A 25,780-nucleotide genomic window follows, 5' to 3' on the forward strand; every position below is an offset into this window, starting at 1 on the left:
CCCAGTGGAGGAATTCCGAACTTCGCAACGCATCGTCAGTAAGTTATTGGCGTACCCAACAACTTTCCCGAAGACACTAACCTTCCAAATTATCAGGTTCTTGAGCTGTCGCATATCGTAACGTATGCTTGACAACCTGATATGGTTCCCGTAGTGCAATTTAGCATCAGATTGTTGATGGTCCCTCTAGCGGCCAAATTGCCAACTAATCATATGAACCAAAGTTCTAAATGGTAGATCTTATCAAGCTCTAAAACTTTGCCGAAGAAAGTATTGCGTTAACTCTTAACACACCCGAGATAATAGGCCACACCCCCAAAATGCCGAAATCCCATAAGCTCTTAGTCTCCTATAACGCTCACCCCTGTCTAGTAGGAGTTCGTTTAATAGGAGTCCGTTTAATAGGAATTCGTTTAGTAAGGGACTCGACTGTATTCTTCCGCCGCAGGAAGAATACCAATTCTTGTCCGGGTTAATTGTCGATTGCGCTCGTCAAGCACAGTGTAGAGCGGTTCCGGGAATTGTAATACGGCGAAGACCCCCCCACATCCGCTGCGTTCAAAACATCCTTTTATCTGATCGTTTCATGGAAATGTCGTTGAAGTTCTTCATCCGCAGTGAGGTGGCGAATCCATTGATAATTGAAAACTTTGAAAAAGTGATCGAACGAGTTCATCAAACAAAACTTATGTATACTACTTGTTTAGTGACTCTGGACTGGAGGTTTGCTTCCAAGACTTCTCCAATTCCACTATAGGTTTTGATTTGATCATGAAGCAAGAAATCCGTAGAATCCCAGAACAGTTCCAATCGGAGCACATTCCAAAAAAAATAGCAAGCAAATTTGGTCGTGTCAGTTGAGACAGAATGTTTTTCACTGACGGGTCAAAAACAAATAATTTTACTGGATTTAGTGTATTTTTTGAACTTCATAGCGCCGCCCATAAACTTCAAAGTCCTTGCTCAGTACAGTCACGCTGCCACCTACTTCACGCCCACCGCAATTTCTCAGCTGTCAGTTAGAGCAGTTAGTGCTTATTATAGACTCATCATATACAAAAAATGAACTAAATTGGTTAGAAAACAGTCTGGAAAACGGTAAGCGTAAAGTGGATGGCAGCGTCTAATAGGAGACCCGACTGCATGTATATGTCACTGGATTAGCGTCTATACACTACGCATTGGAGCGAATCACCTCTCTTCCCTATGATTAATATTTCCTTTACACGGATAATCTTGAGGCTATTCGCTCAATGAGGCTGGTGAAGCATTGCCCGTATTCCCTGAACGAAATACGATCAATTCTGAATGCAAGCACATAATTTAACCTTGGTTTGGCTCCCTTCGCATTGCTCAATCCTGGGCAATGAAAAAGCGAACTCGCTGCCAAGGTGGGCGCTATGGAAAGTGATATTTATAACCATCATACAGTCAGTTTTTTTTTACGCGGGGGATACATACCGCGTAAAAATAAACCGCGTTAATTCGGAAATCCGCGTAAATGAAAACCATGGTTTATAACTTTTAACACATTTTTGCAACACTGGTTCGAACCGATTCGTTTTTAAGGCTCCAACTTACAGGTGTCGCATAAGTGTCGAAGTACAGGCAGTCTATCATGTTCACTTAATGGTTAAAGGTCACAAGGCATTCTTAGAAAATTTTGGGATATTCCAGATAATCCGAAGTGTTCTGGAACTCAATTCTTAAAAGTCTATGGCTATAACAGTAGTTTCTCAAGCTAAAAATAATAACTATACGTAATAAGACAGGGTTCAAATAAATAATTATTCCAAAGTATGTAGTTTTGGAATATTCCACATCAGCCAGCTAATTGAACAGTCGGAAGATTTACTGCACATATTGTCTATCCGGTTGGAATCAAGACCGACATTCAATAAAAAATGCCATTTTCTTGGTCCCCAAGTGTCGCAACTGTTTCGCATCTAGTGCGCTGTGTTGCTGACAACAACGGGAAGGATGCGCACTACCTTTGACATGATTTAAAAACGTCGCGAGTTGGGTCGCGTCGCGAGTTGATTGTGCGAAGTCCGGTTTGGTGGCGACCCGACAATAATAGATTACAAATCGTAGCTTTGTACAATGAAAAAAGTTACCGGTACACCCGTAGACTTTAGGATGTAATCTAAGAATGCTTTGGATGTCCTTAGACATGTCAACACATCTGATGCTGTCTATTGAACTTTGAGTTTGGTTTTGTCAAACCAAAAAATTCTAAACATAAATAGGGTAAATGATGATGGTTGGACCAGTCCAAAAACTGATTATGGTTGGACCATTTTGAAAAAAGTCAAGTTTGTTCACATTTTCAGAGAAAAATTACATAATATTTTGATACAGTCAAAGAATAACTATTTCCCCAATGAAATTCTACAGACTTTTCTTAATATGTTTGCAAATCTATTAAAAAATTGACGGTTTTGAAGAGACTTATTCTTAGCACCATTGGGACTTCAAAATTACTAATTTTGTGACATCCATAAAAGATATATTCTCTTTCAAATTCAAAAACATTTTGTGCTATACAATTACGAAAATATGTAATCTTCACATTGGGGCATTAATAATTAACCATTTTCCGTTTAAAACCCCATAAATTAGCAAAATTTGACAATCTGATTCTGATCATGATTGGTCCTACGTTTGATTTTGGTTGGACCAGGTTAGACCTAACCATTATTTCAACACGTTCAAAAAATTTGTTCAAAAAGAATAAACTTTCTCAAAACCATTACAGGCACTTGGTGGGGTGCACATCCATCTGATTTGATAGTACTCTATAAAACAACTATTCGTTCTGTTTTGGAATATGGTTGTTTCACTTTTATAAGCACAACTCATACACACTTTTCTAAATTAGAGAAAATTCAATTCCGTAGTTTGAGAATCTGTCTCAAATTAATGAACTCTACTCATACTAAATCTGTAGAAGTTCTAGCGGGTATTATTCCACTCAAAATGCGTTTGCACGAGCTAAATTGCAAATTTGTGTTACAATGTATCAATAAAAATCATCCATTAATTGACATTTTGAAATGCTTATCAATAATAAATCCTACTTGTAGAATATTGCATTCATTTCAATATTGTTGCTCATTGAATATTGCGCCAAATTTGATTCCCTCAGTTAATTTCCATAATTTTGATATTAATATCCATTCATTTACTCCTATTATTGATTTATCATTCAATGAAGAATTGAAACAAATTCCTAGTTTCGAAATTCCTCGTTTTGCATCTTCGTTATTTCAACGAAAATTTATTGGTTTCGATGTTCATCAGATTTATTTTTCTGATGGGTCATTGATTCAAAATATTGCTGGATTTGGTATATATAATTACACTTCTACTTATTTTTATAAATTACAATCCCCTTGTTCAATATTCATTGCTGAATTAACTGCTTTATATTTTACTTGTACGATAATTAAAAAGTTAACTCCCAATATATTTATTATATGTACGGATAGTTTAAGCTGTTTAAATGCTATCAAATCCATTAATTTTAACTTCAAAACACATCATATCATATTAAAATTAAAAGAAGAATTATATAATTTATACCGTCAGGGGTTTATTATCAAATTTGTATGGATTCCAGCCCATTTTAATATATATGGCAATGAGCAAGCTGATACATTGGCTAAATTAGGTGTTCGTTGTGGTGTTATATATAATCGTCAAATTGCTTCTTCTGAATATCATACTGTATTGAAAACTAAATCTTTACATGATTGGCAACTTTCTTGGAATTCCAGCGATAAAGGCCGTTGGTGTCATTCCATTCAGCCAATTGTAAATCACACTTCATGGTTCAAAAAATTGTTTGTTGGAAGAAATTTTATTTGTTCATTATCAAGACTTATTTCAAATCATTATATTTGTAATAGTCATTTGTATCGCATTAATATTAAAGATTCTAATTTATGTGATTGCGGCGATTTTTATGAGGATATTGATCATATAGTTTTTAATTGTAATAAATATAGTATACCTAGAATTTCATTCCTTAGTAATTTACAAAAACCTCATGATACGTTTCCTGAGTCTGTTCGAGATATATTAGCAAGTAAATTTCTTCCAAATATGCAATTGTTATATAGATTTTTAAATGACATTTCTTATTTAGTATGATTTTTAAACACAATGATTTTTTTTATATTTTGTATGATTCTCGCATTTTTTTTCTGTTTTTTTCAGGATTGAAGAAAATATAAAATCGATGGAGGATTGCCTGGTTTTCGGTTGAGGATCCATTATCAAGATTCCGGCTCTGCGATGGATAAATTCCGTTTGAGCCTTTAGATTAGTTTTAAAACATTTTATTTTTGTAATGATTTTTGAAAAGAAAAAGAGGTTTTGCGCCCTTTTGAGAATTTAATTTAGATTTGATTAGAATTTACATTTAAATTTGATTTTAAATGTAAATCGCTCAAGGGGGCTTTTCCCTCTTTCTAAATTTTGAATTAAAATAAATAATAATAATAATAATAATAATAATAATAATAACCATTACCATGTTGGTTGCTATGATCAGTTTTGATTGTTTACAGTTTTTCCGCGCGTTGACAATTGAGCATTTCAACGCATTTTCGGCTCTACAATAAACATGGAAGTGCATAAACTATAAATCAGCTGTTCGAAGGAATGTCTTAGAATGCACGGCACACGAGTGCGATTTCGTGACCGAGTGTACCACCACCGTGAAAAAACAAGTAGCCGATTTCCGTGCACGAATGCTGGAAAAATGTGTTCATTGAGCGACAGGATCACCCAGACTTGGTCTGATATTGGCCCGAAGCCCGAAGAAGACCGTGGAGATTAGGTGCCTAGAGGCTGCCCAGCTGCCAAATGCTTCAGCGTGCGGTCAATAAAAAAAACTGAGCTGCTGACTGCTGATCCACATGTAATCGCAATCCGAGTGCCAAGCCTGATACTGTTGCGAGTCTATGGTGGAAATCAAATTAGACCATGTCGGGCATGTGTAAATGTGTATCAGACCATTTTGTACCATAACGTTATGAGCTGGGAAGAATACTGTGTATTTTATATGTGATGATTAATTTGAACAAGCTTCATATATTGCCAAAATAAACATATCAAATAATTAATGAATCATCTTGTTTCCTCTTATATAACTGCATTTCACTTATCCGCGAGATTACCTTGAGGTTGTCCGCCGTGGGTACGATCTATTTTGAAGTTTCTTTGGGATCGCACCCACCCAGCCGGGGCAGAAAAAGGTTATGAGGGAAATCAAACCTCTTCGCCCACCGCCACCGCTACCATTACCGCTAGCGAATGAGTGGAAAACGTCCTGAACTGTCCCTCTCACCATATCGCACTCCCTGCTTTGGAGAAGAAAAGCTTATATGCGCTCCAGAAACTTGTAAGAATAGTCCAGTATTTTCGATATTTATTGGTTCTTAGTGTATAAAGAAACTATTTTGCATATTTTAATCATTTGAAATTATAGTTTTTAAACATCATACTTGACTTCATGTCGATAGAGGAAACAGAACGCACAATAGTGTCAGTTGGTCCAACCATGATCAAATTTGTGGTCCAACCATAATCAGTGTTGGTCTAACCAAGGTCAGAATTCTTAGCTTAATTAAAACATGTTATATAATTATTAATTGAATAAATCAATATTTCGTTGAGCTTTTTAAAAACTAGAAGAGTAGAGCTTTCCAGCAATTCCAAATTCGGAATGAAAAGAACTTACTAGCATATGTAAAACTCAACTTGAATTTTGACTACGTACCAAAATACACTAAATTGGTCCAACCATCATCATTTACCCTAATTTTATAATTTCAATGGATCTAAAAGACATTGTTGGTATATTTCTTCTTATTAACGGGCATTAAAACAGTTTCAAAATTTTTAAATTTTGTATATTACGCATATAATGAAAAGTGGAGCAGATCTTCATTTACACCGTATCACGGGGCAAGTGGGACCTATTCGGATTTTTTGTGCAAATGGCTTAATGTAGTTGCTGCATATATGTAATGTAGCATAAATTATAAATATGTTATGCGAATAACTATGTTTAGCGATTTATGTTGGAAAAGTTTTGTGGTATCGTCCATAAATTACGTAACACATATAATAACGAATCACTGAGAAAAAAAAAATGGTTCAACTCTAGCTGCTCGTGCAAAACAAATTGATTTTATTTATACAAAAAGCGCCCTAAGGTTAAATGCCGAAAGATTTCCAAGCTTACTTTATATATTACGTAGTTGATGAGTGTCGCCAAAAGATGTTTCAAGCTTTACATATATTATGTTTTCCCTTAAATAATTTTACGATTATTAAATAAAGATTTTTAAATCGTGAACTTCAAATAAGTCTTTTTTCAATATTTTCATACTTTATGGCCTGTTCCATAATATTCAGAAAAACTCATTATGCAGCGAAAAAAAAAAAAATAATTGAATTTGCTTGAACGAAAATATGAATAACAGATGATTCAGATTAAAAATATGCTCTACCAAAACCTTTACCATTTTAAACAATAGCTACATCATAAGAATAGAAGTAATAGGACAGATCGGTGAAGTACTAGATTTGTAGTAATGAGCTGAATTTTAGTATGGTGAGAAGGTCAATTCTTCGTTTCTGCACTGAATTGGTGCAAAAAGCGTGGGTATTATGATTCCTTGCCTAATTTGATGCTGTTTGAGCAAAACTTTGGACAACAGTGTTGTTGTTTTCTCCATTTCTTGCAACACAAACAACATAGTTATCCAAAGTTTTGCTCAAACAGCATCAAATTAGGCAAGGAATCATAATACCCACGCTTTTTGTACCATTTCTTTGCAGAAACGGAGAACTGACCTTCTCACCATACTAAAATTCAGCCCATTACTACAAATCTAGTACTATACCGAACGTGCCCCATTAAGTATAATTCAACGATTGATTACTTAAGGCACCGATTTTTACTTCACTTTTGTGTAAATTTCGACTTAGGCTGAAGAAAGCGAAATTGTGTTTGTTTACTCTCATAGGTCTCACTTGCCCCAGATGCTGAAATGCACTGGGGCAAGTGAGAGCAGTTAACAAAAGGTAATAAATCAAAATAAATTACAGCTTTTTCGCTTGAAATAATTTGCAAGCACTCCAAATATTATCCTGAAACCGAAAAAGTTTTACTTTGTTTGTTATTCTATTTTTAAGCGACGAATGTAGGGTATTGGTTCCCTTATTAAGCATGTGGCTCCCATTTTCATCCTACGAAAAACAAAGGAATGAAGCACTGTTTGTTTTGTTTCTTATTTTTGTATTTTTTGTTGGGAGTGAGCACGCATGAAAACAAAAAGAACGGAATCAATCGGTGCCGTAATCGCTTGTTTTCGAATAGGATGAAATTGGGAGCGTGAGATTACTGATGGAACACAAACCCTAGTAGAGTATGTTAATCTCACTTAGTGAATTGAAATCTACATATGAACAACAATAACATGTGAGAATCGTGAAATGAGCACCCCTTTATTGAATTGAATTTGGGTACCAATCATTTGTGAGTGGGGCAGTTGTTGTAGTGCTCTACCACAGATCGGTTGATGGTGGAGGGCAATAAAGTATATACAGTTTAAGAGTTTCGTTTTGTTGTCGTATTCCGAAAGTCGGGTTTAACGGTTTAAATTCCTTGGGGCCAATATAACATATATGGTCTCTTTATGGTGAGAACAATAACAATTTTTGAATTCAAAGTATCCGTTGGTGTGATACCTGTGTTTTCTAAGAAGAATGTTTGCCTTAAAACTAACAAATAAAACAAATTATAGCTGTAGGTCTCACTTGCCCCGGATTCTCACTTGCCCCGGGGTACCTTATTACAAGTCGTGGTCTAGTGGCTAGCGCTTCTGATTCGTATGCAGAAGGTCATGGGTTCAATCCCTGGCCCGTCTCTTTCGTCCTACTTTGTATCTTTCTATCCACTTTCGAGTGAGTTTTTGGAGGCAAAGTGTACAGGCCGCTTTTTCATTCGGAACATCCGCGCGCGCGTCGTCGTCGTCTATTTCATCTCACCACCACTATCAGAAAGCTTGTTGTTTGCGCTTTCTGTTAGTGGTGGTGAGGTGTGGGTGGAGTTCAAAAGGCCTCAAGTCGATAGAAACATGTTTGTTTACAAAATGTTGTTGCGGCCTTTTCAATTGTTGGTCTTGATTTGACTGCTCATCTTCGTACGAGGCGATTTAGTGAGTTTTTGGAGGCAAAGTGTACAGACCGCTTTTTTATTCGGGTCATCCGCGTGCGCGTCGTCGTCGTCTATTTGACTTCCGAATTTTTCGCTTCCCGTCGGCGCTAGTTCCCAATACATTTTTAGTTGATAATAAATATTTTCTTTCATATTTTTGCATTTACACGAAAGAGTGAAAAATGTTAGTTCGGGCTCGCCGGTCGAGAAAAAATCCGGGCGCCGACAAGTGAGTCGCGTTCAGTGTATTTATGTGTGGAATAGACTAAAGGTGTCTGCTCCCTAGTGGGGTGGAGACGCGCGATAGAATTTTCTTTTTGGCTAGTTTTTGCGTCGAAAAGTGGTCGGTTGTTAACGGCGGTTTGTGTATATTGATCCATTGTCGAATCATATCACCAACCATAGGTGATTCCCGGACTGACTATGTACCTTACTCTACTAACAAAAAATTCCTTCCTGAGACAGACGTGGAGATGCAGCGATTCGCGGTCTTTATAACAACGTTTGTCTTACTAACATTCCCTCCCATCCTCGATGACCGTAAGGACGTGGCCGGCGCCGTTATTGACCTTATTGAAGTTGAGAGCTCTCGAACTGTGTACATTGAGAATAGTAAGCTAGTCTCAAGCCCTATTCATTGGTTCCTTGTGCAATTTCGATTGCTCTGGTCAATCACGGAGTAGCAACTACGAATTGTGCGGTCATCTATGCTCATGCTCATGCTCATGCTTCGTATATTTCTATTCACTTTCTCTGTCTCTCTTCTCTACATATATGACTCATGTTATCGCTAGAAACAGAAACGAATTGCAAAAATTCGTTTCCTTTCCTTCCAACTACCACAGCACAGTGTATATAACGCCCACAAGTTATGCAACCAAAGTGAACTGTGCCGCATATCCTTCAGAGTAATCACCACACAATCTATCACCTTACGAACATCCCATCTCCCAGATCTCCCATCTCTTCTGTCTAACAAATACCCCAGTCCGTGCTGGTTGTGAGGATGCAGAGGTGCTCTCGGTCTTTAGTAGCAACAACCAGCACACTCTAACATTCCTTTCCCTTCCCAACTGACTATAAGGACGTGGCCGGCGCCGTTATTGATCAAAAATGTATGAGCTGCTTAAATGGCACTTTAAAAATAAGTGGAGTGTCCCAGCCCTTATTCATTTGGATCTCAGTGCAATTAGTACCAGCTCAGATCAATCACGGAGGAGCAACCATTTACACCGTGTCCAATAAGTTCTCATACAAAATCAAATTGAATTTATTTCACATCTGTAATTAGGATTTTCAAAGTAAATTTATTTATTGAAAGGGCATCTAACACTGACCAAATATAGCATATGATTTGGAATTAACTGTCCTTTATCCTCGTCTGCTGATCGCTTATGTGTCGTAAGTCCATTTCAGCTGGCACGCACGCCATGTAATTGGTATTTCGTCTCATTTTAACGAGTAACACAGCGTAACAAAAATTAACTTTTTGTCTGTCTCAAGAGCAAACGTATGTGTCTCCGAAGGATTTAGGGCCGCTGAATCCGAATCTGGGCTCAGATTTGTTCTAACACGTCACAATTTTGAGCTATACCTCAATTTATGGGGCAAAATATGCGATTTTGGGCTTTTTTGACTGCAAACCATTAAGCAAGGAAATATTTTTTTAAAGCAATCAAAAGGTTTATTGGTCAATTAACATCTAAATCAACGACTCATGCAAAATATTTCGTTTTACCAAATCGAATTTGATAGTTTTAAGCGATTTATGTTAGGTACGATATTTCCCATACAAGTCACCCTCCAAAAGTTGCATGCAAGTTTTCATACTAACATTAAATGCTTAAATCTATCAAATTTGATTAGGTAAAACGAAATATTTTGCATGAGTAGTTAACTTAGATGTTAATTGACCAATTAACCTTTTGATTGCCTAAAAAAAATTTTGCCAAGTTTAATGGCTTGCAGTCAAAAAAGCCCAAAATCGTGAGCGATCGAAGCGGCTATTATCATAAGTAGAAGAGAATTTCTGCATGTAATGCATACATTTTTACTTTATTGTTGTTGAAATGCTAGATTAGCAAACAAAATAATTCGAAAACATCAAAAATTCGTGTGCACAATATCAATCGCATCACTCACGAATCGCATTCGCTTGCGATGCGAATGTCGACGAATGAGTAATTTCCAAGTGTGGCTTCCCACCGTTCGCCGGAGTTTGCTGTCGTCGCTGACAAGCATACACACGAACTAAAGCGACAACCGTTCGCTGCTGACTGTCTTCGAATGTGGAAGAAGATAAAAAGTGGAAATCAGGAACCCTGGCTAGTAGCAACTATGACCAGAAGAGAAAAAAAATATTAGATACTGTATTGATGAATAACGAAGCCATTTTATTTTGTACAAAATAAAACGTAAATTAAACAAAAATGCGAATTTACCTATTTTAATGAAATCAGTTATGTTACAATACTTGGGATTAAACTCAAAACTTAACCTTATGGACTTCATTTAGCTACCGTAGCATGAAAAAACTTTTCGAGCATTTTTCTTGCGTGCTGGAGCAAACGGGTTTCAGAAAACGGAAGTGCACTGCTAGGCTTATAAAGATAAGTAGAAAATAACTTTATTCCTAACCGTATGCTTTATCTAATCAGTATTATGTGGCCCTTAAACACATGCATTCATATTGAAAATATAAATCACAGATGTAATATAAAATTATATTTTCTAAATTTTCATTTTGTATGAGAACTTATTGGACACGGTGTACATGTATAGTCAGAATTGATGATGATGATTGATGATATATTACAAGTCGTGGCTTTGTATTAGAAATGGAGTTGTCTTTACACTCGTATACTTTAGGATCTAAACTCCAGAGCAGTTTGGATGACCTAGGATATCCAGAAAAAATACTTTGCATCATATTCTACCCTTTTTATGCTGTTAAGCACCAAACTAACCGAAATATGTAGAAAAACTCTATAATAATGCTTGGAAAAATTCCGGCTTTAAAGGGTTAAAAATCCACGTAAATGAAAACCACGTTAATTCAAAAATCCGCGTAAAAAAAATCTGACTGTATCAAGATTTTATCAAGATATTAAGTGATGCGCTGAGAATGATACACTGCGCGGCCTTTGTAATGTTTTCAAATGCGCAAACCCGAAATTTCACGTCTTGGAGTCTTGCTGTTCCATTTGTCCACCTCGTGTCTCTTCGAAAATCGTTACAGGTTGTCGTTTGTTCACTATGCGTTTGTCCAGCAGCAATACGACACACCTTACTGCCAAGTGCCAATGAAAAGTCCCCATAATCCTATCCTTTTTTTTTTAAATATTAGGCCGTTACAAATATTTATTTCACTTTTTGTCCCACCGCTCTTTGGCTGGTCGAGGGGGGGGATAAAAATAATAAAGCATTTTATCTGAAAAATATTAAAAACTCATCGGATTTGTTAAAGAATTTTTAGCAAAACCAAATATTTTGATAAATATTTTTTTGTCTGCCCCCTCAAAATGCAAAATCCAGCCAAAAATTTTTGAAGGGGGGTGGGGAGACAAAAAGTCAAAATTAAATTTGTATCAGCCTTATTGTTTCCCATAAACGCAACCAACCCGTAAGTTCCCCAAAACTAACATAGTCAATAAGATCGAAGTCTGAAATTGTAAAAAAAGTTTGATATGAATTCAGCTGTAATGTCTGTTGGTACGTGAGCCTAAAATAAACGTTTAAGTAAAAAATATTTATTTTAATGTAGTGGAGTCTCTTACGCTAAAAAGACATATAGATGCAACTCCTCCAATTATAATCCAAGTAAAATCCAACCTTTTAATTTTTCCCATTAAAACTGGTGCATTAACCCGAGAGCGGTCGCGTCGTGTACACGACTGAGTACACCTACAGCGTGCATGGTATCGTAGAGGGTGGTTATGAAGACGCGAATGCTCGACGGTTAACTTACGTAAAACGATTGAACACATACACGAGTCGTGCACGTGATAGCGCCGTCGCTGTACCTTTGAAATCTACACGTGTCGGAGGGTCGGAGACCTAAACGGGTCTTGAGTTTCAGTACGAGCTTAGATAATTAATAGATAGATATCCAACTGAAGCATCGCAGTATGCATGCAGTTGGCATCGCCACACTTACCCCATCTGTTAGTCGGCGGGTGAAGTAAACCACCTAAGGAGGTGCGCATTTTCAATGGAACTACCCTGCGCGCTTGATGGGTTTGCCGAAACCTTAGCAACTGACGTGTTGTTTTGTGAGAAAAAATGCAACCAAATGAGACGGAGCTGTAGTACTTGCTCCAGTAGGGTCACCAAAACAGTCAGCGCCTGGGGATCTGTGCTATTGATGGCCGCTACCTCATCCACCCACTTGGCGTTAAATTTTATAGATCTTTTACTTTACCTTCTGCAATCCCGAGCAGAAAAAATGTATGACTGCCATCACCTTCCAGTACTTACTAACTTTTTTCAAGGTGCCTTCAAGTAGCTTACGCGGTTAGTTGGGTTGTATACTTTCTTGTGACTGTCCCTGGGTTGTACTGTTCATGCACAGCAAGTTCTCAGAAACCTATTTCGATGTATGGTCAAATCGTCTATTAAGACCAAAGAGATCGATACTAAACTAAGTAGAGTTTTTTCTCAAGCTCGATAAGGTTGCATTGAAAAGAGTTTATGATTAATCATTGACCCTCGGGACGTCTACTCCGGAGTACCTGCATATTTTATAGAATTTAAACAACCAGAAATTATAACGTTTTGATGCATTGTTTTTCGGTGTCGTATAAAACGGAAACGGCAGAAAAATCTTTAAAAAATCAAAGGATGAACACTTTTTTTATAATATAATTATGTAAATAAAATAAAATAATCCTTCGACGAAATATAGAGCTGCGACGACTGTGGGGCATCGCACGGATAGACGCTCGATGACTGCTTCCGGACTTTGGCGATGGGATTTGTAGATTACCGTCTGGTGGTTGACATCCTGAACCTTTTCCCAATGAACTGAAGAGCATGATGGGCCTCGTGCGGAGTCCTCCCAGTGTCCGTCCAGAATGTACCATCCTACATCTTCCTTTGGGATTGCGAAGATTTCGTCCAGAAAGACAATGAGAACCTGCGATCCTTTCTTGTGGTCTAGGTTCAGATGACCGTCGAAATCGCTCATCATTAGGTTGGGATCATCAACAGGCAAGCCTCCAGGTATCGCTGCATCCGACACACCGGTTCCCAATCTGCGGAGGTGCATATACACCGGGAGATATTTGGGGATACCGTGGGATTTTGATGTGGTTTCAAACGAACTGGAAGAAACGAAAAATTTTAAATTTTGAATCATTGAAAACATATTGCTGTATACTACCTGTGGATGGTTCCCTTGATTCCGTTGATCAGAACTTTCACAGTCACGAAACACGCCTAAACGGTACGCCGTTTTCTTATCCAACTCCAACGAACTCGAAATGACAGTTTGTTTGATTGCAATTTTATACCTTGTTTTGAAGGTTACTTAGATACAAAATAACAGGCTACACATGCGCAGGGTAGAGTAAACGAATAGTTCACCCGTCGACCACCATTTTGAGATAGGCGCTACTGTTTTGTTGCCAGCTATTTTCATAAGTTGCAAATCTATGTATTAATTATCTAAGATTCAATGCATCGTCTGTGCTACTCTCGGTTGTCAATTTTCTCAAATTCTCACCTCAAGCACACGGAAGCATGGTAGTCAAGAACTGTCAAAACGTATGGAAAAATCCCGAAAAACGGTAATTTTTAGAAAACGGGATGGCTTTATGAAAATGATTTGAAAAGGCAACTTTTTATGTTGAGCTCATGTTCCGGAACAACTTCTTCACCGAGAAAATTCAATTCTACTATGCACTACACAAAAAAGTGCCATCTATTATAAGGACTGTTCATTAAAGAAAGTGGACACCTGTTTTTCCATAGAAAATATTCATTTTCGAACAAATTCATAAGTTTATTTTTCATAAGTGACAATCAACATATATGTGGCCGAATTCACGTGAGTTTGAAAATTTACTTCGCATTTCTGAAGAACGCTTGGACTTTCCTCTTGATACCTCCCAATAGATTCTGCACAACTTTCTCCGTAACCATTCGGTGTGCCGTAGACCAAATTTTCTTGAAGCAATTAACAGAGCTGGCTTCTCTTTCATCTTTCATGAGTTCTCGCTTAATTATTGCTCAGTATCTTTCGACAGGACGCAGTTCAGGCAAGTTTGGTGGATTTTGCCATTTTTCGACAAAATCGACTTTTTCCTTCTTGAGCATCTCTAGTGTAGAAGAAGCGTAATAAGCGAATGCCAGATTTGGCCAAAACAATGGAGGATAGATGGGTAGAAGTCGTTTTTTGAAGCATTCCTTTTCTGATATTTTCACCGTTGATTGTTCCCATTGCGAAATACGATGAACTCTTTAAGCCGGATGAACAATTGGCTTACCACAACAAAAACTTTTTCCCATTTTTTCAGTTATGATGTTCCCTACATTATCCAGCATATCTGTCCCCTACTCAGCGTTGAAAAATTGCGGTCCCGAAAGTGTACTAGCATGCCAATTCTCGAAACGACAACTTTTTGGAACACCATTTGTGCAGAATTAATCTGCTAGTCGCTAAGCTAATCCAACATATCGCTCGAAATTTCTCACTTTTTTCCGTTTTCTTTGAGTGTGTTGCCAAAGTGAACAATGTTTTTACACACTGAGCAAAAGTTCACAATTTTTTGTTTAGTTTTTACTCTAAACTATTGGTAAACAGATGTCCACTTTCTTTAATGAACAGTCCTTATTTTAAGTTTGGAATGACGATCTATTAGAATGTTCGACAATGTTAAAGTGCACCTCAAGTGTAGTACATTGTTTCTCGTTGAGACACAAAAAATATATTATTGCTGGCAACACTGATCATGCAGATTCAAATATAGCTAAATATATCTGATGTGGTGTGAGATAAGCAGTTCGAATGTTCTGCAATGCTTTAGTACACCTTAAGTGCAGTACATGGTTTCGCATTGCACACGAAAAATTTATTATTACACGCAACACTGGTCATGCAGATTTAAATAAAAGAAGCCACCTTGGATAATTGAAATGTACGGATAATCGAATCATATGTTTTTTCTCTCATTGTTGATGTTCTTCAGTCAAAAATAGTTCAATAAACCTGGAAGATGAATTGTGTGATGTTTTAGTGCTTAAACTCAACGGCTGATAATATTATTGTCATATATTTTGATTTCATATGTAGTTTTAGAAGAAAAAATCTGCGTAATAAAAATAATTCTTGTTTTTTTTTTAATTTCCTATATCTTTTGACATGTTATCATCTAAAATTGTGCAAAAAAGCAAACAATTATTTTATCCCCGCATAAACGAGCCATTTTTGCCGAATAATTGAATCACTGATAATCGAGTCAATTAACCAGACTCCGACCTGCATCTTAGATCCGGTATGTAATAGGCAGTCGAATGTTCGACAAAGTAATAGTACATTGTTCCACATTGTGACACAACAATTATGTTAATGCTGGCCTTGTTGCTGGCAGATAATATTAAAGCATCTCTGGAGGGAATCCCAGATTCCCCAGAAAAAAATTGAGAGGCATCCCGGAAATACTCCTGAAAGCCCCTGAAGGAATGCCAAGAGGAAGCACTGGACAAATCAGCAAAAAAAAATCATGATGGGAGAGTACCTGAAGGCTTGCCGGAAAATTTCAGGATTAAGCAAGACATTTTATAAGAATCAGAACTCTGGAGAATCTCTAGAATAATGAAAAATCCCTTAGTAACATTTGCAGGAATCCTGAAAAGAACCCCCGGAGAACATTTGGGATGAATCTTTAGAGAAATCTCGGAAATAAACGTTGGAAGCGCCACCTAGCGGTGAAATCACCAACTAATTAGTGAATCACCAGAATGTTGTCCTTCTGAACAATTTTGTCGAAGATGATTTCTATCTGCATTCGTTACCGAGATAGGGAAGTCTAAAACTTTACTTGATAACAAGCGCCACCTAGCGGAAAAATCACCAACTAATTGGTGAATCGCCAGAATATTATTTAGAATATTCTTGATGTTCTGAAAAACTTCGTCGAAGACGACACATTTCTATCTGCTTTAAATCCCAAAATAGACAACTCTAAAATTTTACTTGATAACTAGCGCCACCTTGCCGGGGCCCGTAGCGTAGTGGCTACACGTTTACTTCATAAGTGGATGGTCATGGGTTCGATCCCAGTCCTGGCACTTCGTCAGTTGCTCTTCCCCCGAGAGTGGCTGGCACTTGACCCTCTTCTGAGCCCCATAGCTCAAATGGACTCGGATAATTGGATATCGGCGAAACGGCAACTCATAATGGACCCCCAATCGGACTGGAAAAGGAACAAGAGCCACACATCAAACATCCTCGTGCTCATCATTCTACCATGGACAGGGTAGAAAGTGACAGCAGCGCAAAGGCTGCCAGTTCGATATAGTAGAATAAGAATGAATATAATACATTTAAGCACTGTACAAAGTTTAAGTGTAGCTGCCAAAAGAGCTGAAAAATAGGTTAAGTGGTTGAAGAATTTAACAAAACTATCGCCACCTATCGGTTAAATCACCAACTAATTGGAGAATCATCAGAATATTCTTGTCTTTCTGAACAAGTTTGCCGAAGACGACACATTTACATATATCTGCTTTTTATCCCGATAAAGACAAGCTGAAACTTTACTTATCAACTACACAGATCGAAAAAAGAGGGTAAAATTCTGTGACATATGATGCACATGATTGGAGCGTGGGATATCACAGAAGTTTACATGATATGTCATGTAAAAGTCATAAAATATCATGTAAACTTCCATTATATGTCATGTAATTCAGTATGACTCTGTGTGTTTACATGACATATAACACAAATTGACATGATATATCATGTAAACCATCATAACACTAAGTTTACATGACTAAAATGATGTTTACATGACGTGTAAATCTCATTATTAATGGACGGTCTTATCTAGATCGATCGGTGGTTCCATCTGAGGTCCTTATTCCAAATAGTAAATGGCCACACGTGATAGCCCTTGGTCAGTACTCAAACTTTGCCGAACACATGGAAGAGGTAAACTAGCATCTAGTATGTGTATTTCAATGGTGAGTGTTCTGATTTTTTTGTATTTCCAATTTGGCTTACGTCCCCCCGATAGTGGACGTAAATTGAGGTAGGAGTACCAGTTACAAAACTAGAACAGTATACCTTAATCAGAAACATATTGGCGTCGTTCCTGGTGTGTCCGAGGCACTCCTGGCTGGGCTGTAAAACTTTGGAAACGGAACCATATCGCTTGTACAGAGTTGCTTCCGGATGTGTGGAATTTCTGAAAAGACCCAGCAGAGCCTACTGCTGGGCCCGCCACGCCAAGCCCTAGTAACATTTTTTTAACCAAAAGACTAGAAGAGGTTCTTAGAACTATCATAAAACCAAAATGAAAGACATAAGGTTTTATGACGGTCAACAAAACCTTTATAAATGTGGAGCGGACCTGGTGTGATGGTTAAAGCACGTGACTATCACGCCGAGGACCTGGGATCGAATCCCACTCCCGAGAAACTCGCAAAATGGGAGTTCTTTCTTCGGAAGGGAAGTAAAGCGTGGGTCCCGAGATGAACTAGCCTAGGGCTAAAAATCTCGTTAATACAGACAAAAAAAACCTTTATAAGACTAATTGGTCATCAATATGTTACTTGGGAGGCTTGCTCCGCTTGAGCAATCCGTATGTCCCGGTGCTCGATCTCCTCCCAGTGCCTAAGGGGATAAGCCCACACTGGTGTGAAAATATCGTTCGCTTAGAGAAGAATCCTCGTATGAACAAAGAAGGTGTGGAATTTATCCTTTGTCCCAATTTGTACAGATAAATGACATAATCTTGAAAATAATTGTCTGTTACATAACAAAAACTGAATTTGTTGCGTACGTTTCAACTCGTAAATAATCAATTGTTATGCACTCAAAGCCAAAATTGTTTGATGGTAACTCTTCAACAGGGATGCAATGTTTACCAACCCGAAGTAACCCATCGAAAATCGCAATGGAATGGCTCTCTAAAAGTGCTCTGTGTAGTAATAGAGACAGAGAAGAGAATGATTGAAGCGAAAAACATGCGCCTTCTGATTGGCCGACTCAGTGGAAAGCTAGAATGAACAACAAAAGCGAACATACAAAAAGAGCTGCGCATCGTGGATTCAATTCAGTTGATAGACGATAGTGGATACGAACGGACGCACCAAAAAGGCAGCAGCAATGGCATTTGTAGTACACAGCAGTCCACCACAGAGAGGTTTTAAAGAGTTTCCTCTCTGCGGTCGGTGTTGTGGCTGTAAGAATAGCCGCAGCGGTCACGACACTCTGTATGATCTTTATCATATTCTTTTTCATTGCCATTGAGTTGTCCCACTTTTAACAAAAACTGAGTAGAAAAAACGAAAGAATTATCAATTTCTGAGTAATACCATAACAGTTCAATGTTAAGCCTATCACATGAGAAATGATACGGTACAATCCATTTGACCGATTTTAACATTTCCTTCTGTACAAACATATCACCGAATCACTGTACGTAAACTTAAAGCAGCGAGCCGCTGCTGAGTCGATCGCGCCTGGGCCCTCCTAATCGGACGGGGAAATGAGCGCTTGAACCGGAGAAGCGAAACAAATAAAGTTCCTTATCGCGGACGCCAGTGTCGTCCGGGGTTATCGAAGGAAATAACATTTGTGGTTTTGGAAAGTTGTAGCCCGGTAAAACCCACCACCCATCCGTCCGTTCGCCGTCCCGTGTGCTGCTAGGAAGATGATGCAGGGCGGCGGCGATACGATTCGCGAATTAACCAACTGACTTTGCAAATGCTGATGATGATGACGATCGCTCTCCATACAACAGTCCGTCTTCTACACGGGAACTGGTTTGTTTTTTTTTATTATTATTATGAATATCACCCGGAGAAGTGGTATTGGTGGCATTATGATGACTTCGCACGCCCTCGCGGAGACTGAGAGCGCAGCCCACCATCGTTAGTTTGCGGAATTTCGATAAACCGAGACGCGGGAAGCGAACAGTCAGTGTAGTTATCCATTGGTCCTCATCAAGAAGATGGGTTAAAAATGACCAGTATCAACTATCAGCAGAGTGATTTATGAACAGAAGTTGTAAACAGCGTCGTCAATTAGGTACGGTGGGTGAATATTCCGGGTGGGATTCCCTAAATTGAAGGCTATTTCGTAGAGGCCGCCGCGCCTCGCTGACAACAATTAGCGATTAGTAATGCATGCATGCTTAAATAAATTCGTTCGCCGGTGCTGACTGGCCAATGCTCATAGATCAGCGCATGTTGCTGGTGAGATCATTTGTGGTTCAACAACTAATAAAAATCTATGCTGACAAACTCAGCGTTTATCAGTTTTAAAACTGCTAATCCAGTTGTTACACAAGTAGGTATTTTTAAGTGTTTAGCACAAGTTGTACGATTATTCAACGAGACTTGTCGTGTCAGGATTTGTTTTCGAAGTTGACCGACCCACCTACAACTAATAAGACAACAAGCTCCGCGTGACACCTCCTTTGGATAAAAAGAGGATGGATTTGGATGCTCACGCTCGGGGCAAACGCCCTATGCTATTTTATTACACCTTGTCCTTTTTTTACGTCCATGCTTGGCTGAGCGACAAAAAAATCTACCGCTAAGACAATGAGCAAACTCAACAGTTTTATATTTTTTAAAACATCTTCGTGATTAGGAGAACTGTACAAAAATATAAAAATGTGTATTTTGATCATTGTTTTGTCGGTAGAATTTTTTTTCGCTAAGCCAATAGTGGACGTAAATCAAGGTTTAAGTGTATATGCGAAATGAGCTCAAGAATTATTGGAATAATGAAGGGTTTCCCTCGCGAGGGTTTTTCCACATTTGGAAGGATTTTTTTAATTCAAAGCGTACGGAATTCAAGCGATTGATCAAAGATTATAATATATTATGTCTTCAACCCATTAACTGTCATGCGCCTCCAACACCTTCCGTTGCTGCCGCGAATGGTTCGATGGAGCCCTCTGGTATTTAATAAAGAGTCAAGTTTTACCCCTAACAGCATTTAAGGTAACGCTTTGTAAAATTGTTAACTTAATGTGATAAATTTGGCATCGTGTGTGCCCACAGTTGGCGTCTCCCAGACAAAGTGTCAAAGTCAAAGTCAAACTATCTTCCAAAACGTAAGACAGCCATAAAATCATCCTGATCTTAGTTATTGTACCACGTTTGCGTGGACGATGCATATGCCCGCTTTCCCCTATTTGAATGTCACAACTCAATCGGTTAGTAACTGAGGTAATTCATTTGAGTTGGAAATTGCATGGCATTTTCAACCCAAATATATTTGAAATCAAATAATCTCTAATAATTTACCCGGCACACCAGCTCGATTTGACTAAAAGCTTAGATAATTAATACATAGATTTGCAACTTATGAAAATAGCTGGCAACAAAACAGTAGCGCCTATCTCAAAATGGTGGTCGACGGGTGAACTATTCGTTTACTCTACCCTGCGCATGTGTAGCCTGTTATTTTGTATCTAAGTAACCTTCAAAACAAGGTATAAAATTGCAATCAAACAAACTGTCATTTCGAGTTCGTTGGAGTTGGATAAGAAAACGGCGTACCGTTTAGGCGTGTTTCGTGACTGTGAAAGTTCTGATCAACGGAATCAAGGGAACCATCCACAGGTAGTATACAGCAATATGTTTTCAATGATTCAAAATTTAAAATTTTTCGTTTCTTCCAGTTCGTTTGAAACCACATCAAAATCCCACGGTATCCCCAAATATCTCCCGGTGTATATGCACCTCCGCAGATTGGGAACCGGTGTGTCGGATGCAGCGATACCTGGAGGCTTGCCTGTTGATGATCCCAACCTAATGATGAGCGATTTCGACGGTCATCTGAACCTAGACCACAAGAAAGGATCGCAGGTTCTCATTGTCTTTCTGGACGAAATCTTCGCAATCCCAAAGGAAGATGTAGGATGGTACATTCTGGACGGACACTGGGAGGACTCCGCACGAGGCCCATCATGCTCTTCAGTTCATTGGGAAAAGGTTCAGGATGTCAACCACCAGACGGTAATCTACAAATCCCATCGCCAAAGTCCGGAAGCAGTCATCGAGCGTCTATCCGTGCGATGCCCCACAGTCGTCGCAGCTCTATATTTCGTCGAAGGATTATTTTATTTTATTTACATAATTATATTATAAAAAAAGTGTTCATCCTTTGATTTTTTAAAGATTTTTCTGCCGTTTCCGTTTTATACGACACCGAAAAACAATGCATCAAAACGTTATAATTTCTGGTTGTTTAAATTCTATAAAATATGCAGGTACTCCGGAGTAGACGTCCCGAGGGTCAATGATTAATCATAAACTCTTTTCAATGCAACCTTATCGAGCTTGAGAAAAAACTCTACTTAGTTTAGTATCGATCTCTTTGGTCTTAATAGACGATTTGACCATACATCGAAATAGGTTTCTGAGAACTTGCTGTGCATGAACAGTACAACCCAGGGACAGTCACAAGAAAGTATACAACCCAACTAACCGCGTAAGCTACTTGAAGGCACCTTGAAAAAAGTTAGTAAGTACTGGAAGGTGATGGCAGTCATACATTTTTTCTGCTCGGGATTGCAGAAGGTAAAGTAAAAGATCTATAAAATTTAACGCCAAGTGGGTGGATGAGGTAGCGGCCATCAATAGCACAGATCCCCAGGCGCTGACTGTTTTGGTGACCCTACTGGAGCAAGTACTACAGCTCCGTCTCATTTGGTTGCATTTTTTCTCACAAAACAACACGTCAGTTGCTAAGGTTTCGGCAAACCCATCAAGCGCGCAGGGTAGTTCCATTGAAAATGCGCACCTCCTTAGGTGGTTTACTTCACCCGCCGACTAACAGATGGGGTAAGTGTGGCGATGCCAACTGCATGCATACTGCGATGCTTCAGTTGGATATCTATCTATTAATTATCTAAGATTGAATACAAGAGATGGTGTCGCCGCCGGTCTGTCAGCGCTGAAAACTAGATGCTATAAACACAGAGAACAGACATCAAGGCTAGAACAAATTTCATTCGGAAAGTTGTGTAAGGATTTGAATCTTTACTTGAGTAAGGTTGCAAACCAATACACGATGACAACACTAACGCCACCAAACACCATATTGCCACAGTCAGTGGTGAATTGAAACATTTCAAGTGGTGAATTAAATTAGTATGGGAAATTAACCGATTGCAGCGCCACGCTATTGCCACTTGTGTTGCCGATTTCAAATGGCTGTTAAATTCCTTACACAGTTTCGGAACTGGACTTGGATGTCTGTTCTCTGTGCTATAAAGGTTCTTGTCTGAACTTTTCGCTGCTGGCGCCAACTGAGAGCAATCAGCAAAAATGTAAACAGCAGCCATTCTATTGCCTATCTCACATCATATCAGAGATATTGAGCTATATTTGAATCTGTATTTTTTTGTGTCGTAATGTGTAACAAAGAACTACACTACAACAATGTCCATCCTCCCCTCTCCCAGATGGCCGATTGGCCAGTTCTCGTCTATGCTAGATTCGCTATCAAGCGCTCTAGTGGCATTGAGTTCCTAAACTGGCACTGAACTAAAAGATAAAGGTGCGTAAGTGGGCGTGCTTCGAAAATCACTGCCAGGCAGCCAATACGACCTCTTCGGGTGATGCATACAGAGTAGTCATGGCCAAAACTAACCCCCAGAAGACTCCCCCGAGATGGGCTCGTCCCCTATGGCTAAACCGGCCAAAGCGAGGTCGCCCCTGTGACGAACGACGAGCTCATCACAATCGCGAAGAGCGAAGTCGCTTAAGTTGACGGTATCTCGACAGTAGCCTTCAAGACGGCTATCGAGGCTAGCCCTGGCATGTTCAGAATGGCTATGCAGATGTACCTAGCTAAAGGCGAATTTTCGGAGAGGTCAAAAAGGCAAACATTGGTTCTACTGCCCAAACCCGGGAAGCCACCTGGCGACCCGTCGGCGTACAGACCTATCTGCTTTCTGGACACCGCCGAGAAACTGTTGGAGCCGTTGGAGCGGATCATTCTGTCGAGGCTGATGGTCTGTATCGAGACACCAGATGACTCTGAGCTCTCGGCCAACCAGTTCGGCTTCCAGAAGGGGCGATCGACGGTGGATGCTATAAGAGCTGTAACAAAAACGGCCGAGATAGCGCTTCAAAGGAAGTGAACGGGAATTCGCTATTGCGCGGTCGTCACGCTGGACGTATAGAATGCGTTCAACAGCGTCAGCTGGGCCGCCATTGAGTGCGCCTACACCACCTAGAAGTTCTGGATAGCATATGCCGGATACTGGAGAGCTACTTTCAGAATAAGCAAATCTTTGACACCGAGGATGGCGAGAGGAGCCACAGCATCACCGCGGGGGTACCTCAGAGTTCCATCCTGGGCTGGTACTATGGAAAGCGGCGTATGATGGCGTATCCACTGGGCGTGAAGCTGGTCGGCTTTGTCGATGACATTACCGTCGTGGTATACGACGAGTCAGTAGAGGAAGTGGAACTGACAGCAGCGCACGCGTGTTACAGTTTCGTCAGACGGCGCGACATTCCATTACGAAAAGCTCCTGGATCGACCGGGGATCGAACCCGTCACTCCCAGCATAGTCATGCTGAATGCCCGTGCGCTTACCGTATCGGCAATATGGGCTCTCAATAGTTGATGAAGTGAATACATATTTCATGTTTGATGAAATTGATGCTGTTTGATAATCATCATCATGCTGTACGAACACGAGAAAGAATCACTGTACGGCTCGATCATTCTGGCTACGAAAAATCACAATCCCAGTCGGTATTTCAAAATCATTATCACTATTCTGCGCGTTGTTTTCTGTTCACTGTTCAACCATTTTGCAACTAGACACGAGCACACGAATGATGCTGCTGGCTGCTGCTGATTACCGTATCAAATTACCTTGCTCTCTGGAACTTTTATGCACACGAAAAGAAATTTATTCACACCCTTCAAATCAGAACGCACAAAGAACCAATCACACACATCGATGGGGGACTAGAATCTGCCTGATGCTGCTGAAAACGAGGGTCCCCTTTGCTTTGCACACTGGAAACCGACCTGTTCGTTGCACAGCGCGCCCACACACTATCTTTGTCCGGCACAGGTTCTTCAACTCAGGTGGGGATCTTCTTGTGCCCCGACCGAACGACCGACCGACCGATCGACAACGTCTCGCGCGACTAGTGCTTCTTAATAGCAGGTACACTTAATATGTTGTTCAGGGTTCGTTCCTTAGCGCGTGACCATTCGCGAACATATCATCCGGAGAACTAAAACTCGCTCCCGGATGGCTGGGTGGTTTTACCAAAACCGATCTGCCGGCAAGAGCGATGAGCGATCGCGCAAACTGGTCGTCCGTCGGTTGCGATCGTGTTGTTTATGATCGATTGCAAGCGTGGAACGGTCGTAATCTGTGCGGGGTATTGCGGCGAACATGAACGGTCAGTGGTGGTGTGAGTTTCCCATTCATAATTTCTGTTTCTTGGTATTTTGATAAAAATGTTGTTGGGTTGTTTTTCAGATTTTTTTTTCCAACAGAAATGGGCTGATTTGTTTATTATTCCTGAACCGTTAAGATTGAATGTAGAAAAATCCCCTTCGTATCGAATGTGCCGTATACAAATCCAACCGTACACTATTTATATTCTTTCTTCTAAACTTTCATTAGACGTGGATCACCTGCAGGTGCAAGCGCACATGTTTCCATTTTAATGAATTGACCTAACCGAGACAGGTGAAGTATTTTTTATTTTTTTGTTACATTACTGATACGGTGTAACATCCTACAGGTCCATGGAGCATAGTTCTGAAGAGAAGTTTCATGGAATTCTGGAATTCTGAAAAAAATCCAAAATGAGCTCTACACTGAAAAAAATCATTTCTAAAAATTCAAAGTTGATTTAAAATAAAACACCATTTTTGATTTTGATGAAATTTTGTCTCAAGACAGGTAATTATGTTCCCTACCAACCGTCCATACATCACAAGATGGGCACTTTTAAGGAAAAACAGTTTTTCTAACAAAAACTTTTTCTTGCTCGAATGATTTTTTTTTTCAGTGTATTTTGTTATTAACAATAAATCCAGTGAAGGCCATAACAATCCCAGAATCCAATGAAACTCAATTTTCTAGGAGATTTTGTGTTATTTATTCAATCATTTGGAAGGGTTTTCCTATACATAAAAAACTTCAAAATATTACAAATGTATTTTCTTAGGAAATGTAATGTTTGATCGCAATATGTATTGAAGTGCACTTTTAAATATACAATTATTTATAATTATGAATTTTTCAAATATATATATATGTGTCTTAGAGCCAATTTCAAACATGATCTTTTCTATTTTTTTCCGATCATACTAAA

The 25,780-nt window shown here is 39.1% G+C and overlaps 1 protein-coding gene across 1 annotated transcript in view; it reads right to left on the reverse strand.

The window, feature by feature from the left end:
• The window catches only part of LOC109409278 (uncharacterized), a 59,981-nt gene extending 35,189 nt beyond the window's left edge, over positions 1–24,792 (reverse strand). The window contains exon 1 of the mRNA XM_062847882.1: positions 24,315–24,792. The gene's annotated coding sequence lies outside the window, so the exon portion shown is untranslated. The remainder of the gene's footprint in view (positions 1–24,314) is intronic.
• Between the last annotated feature and the right edge of the window lie 988 nt (positions 24,793–25,780).

The sequence above is a fragment of the Aedes albopictus genome, chromosome 2, assembly GCF_035046485.1.
Source record: "Aedes albopictus strain Foshan chromosome 2, AalbF5, whole genome shotgun sequence".
NCBI classification, from domain to species: domain Eukaryota; kingdom Metazoa; phylum Arthropoda; class Insecta; order Diptera; family Culicidae; genus Aedes; species Aedes albopictus.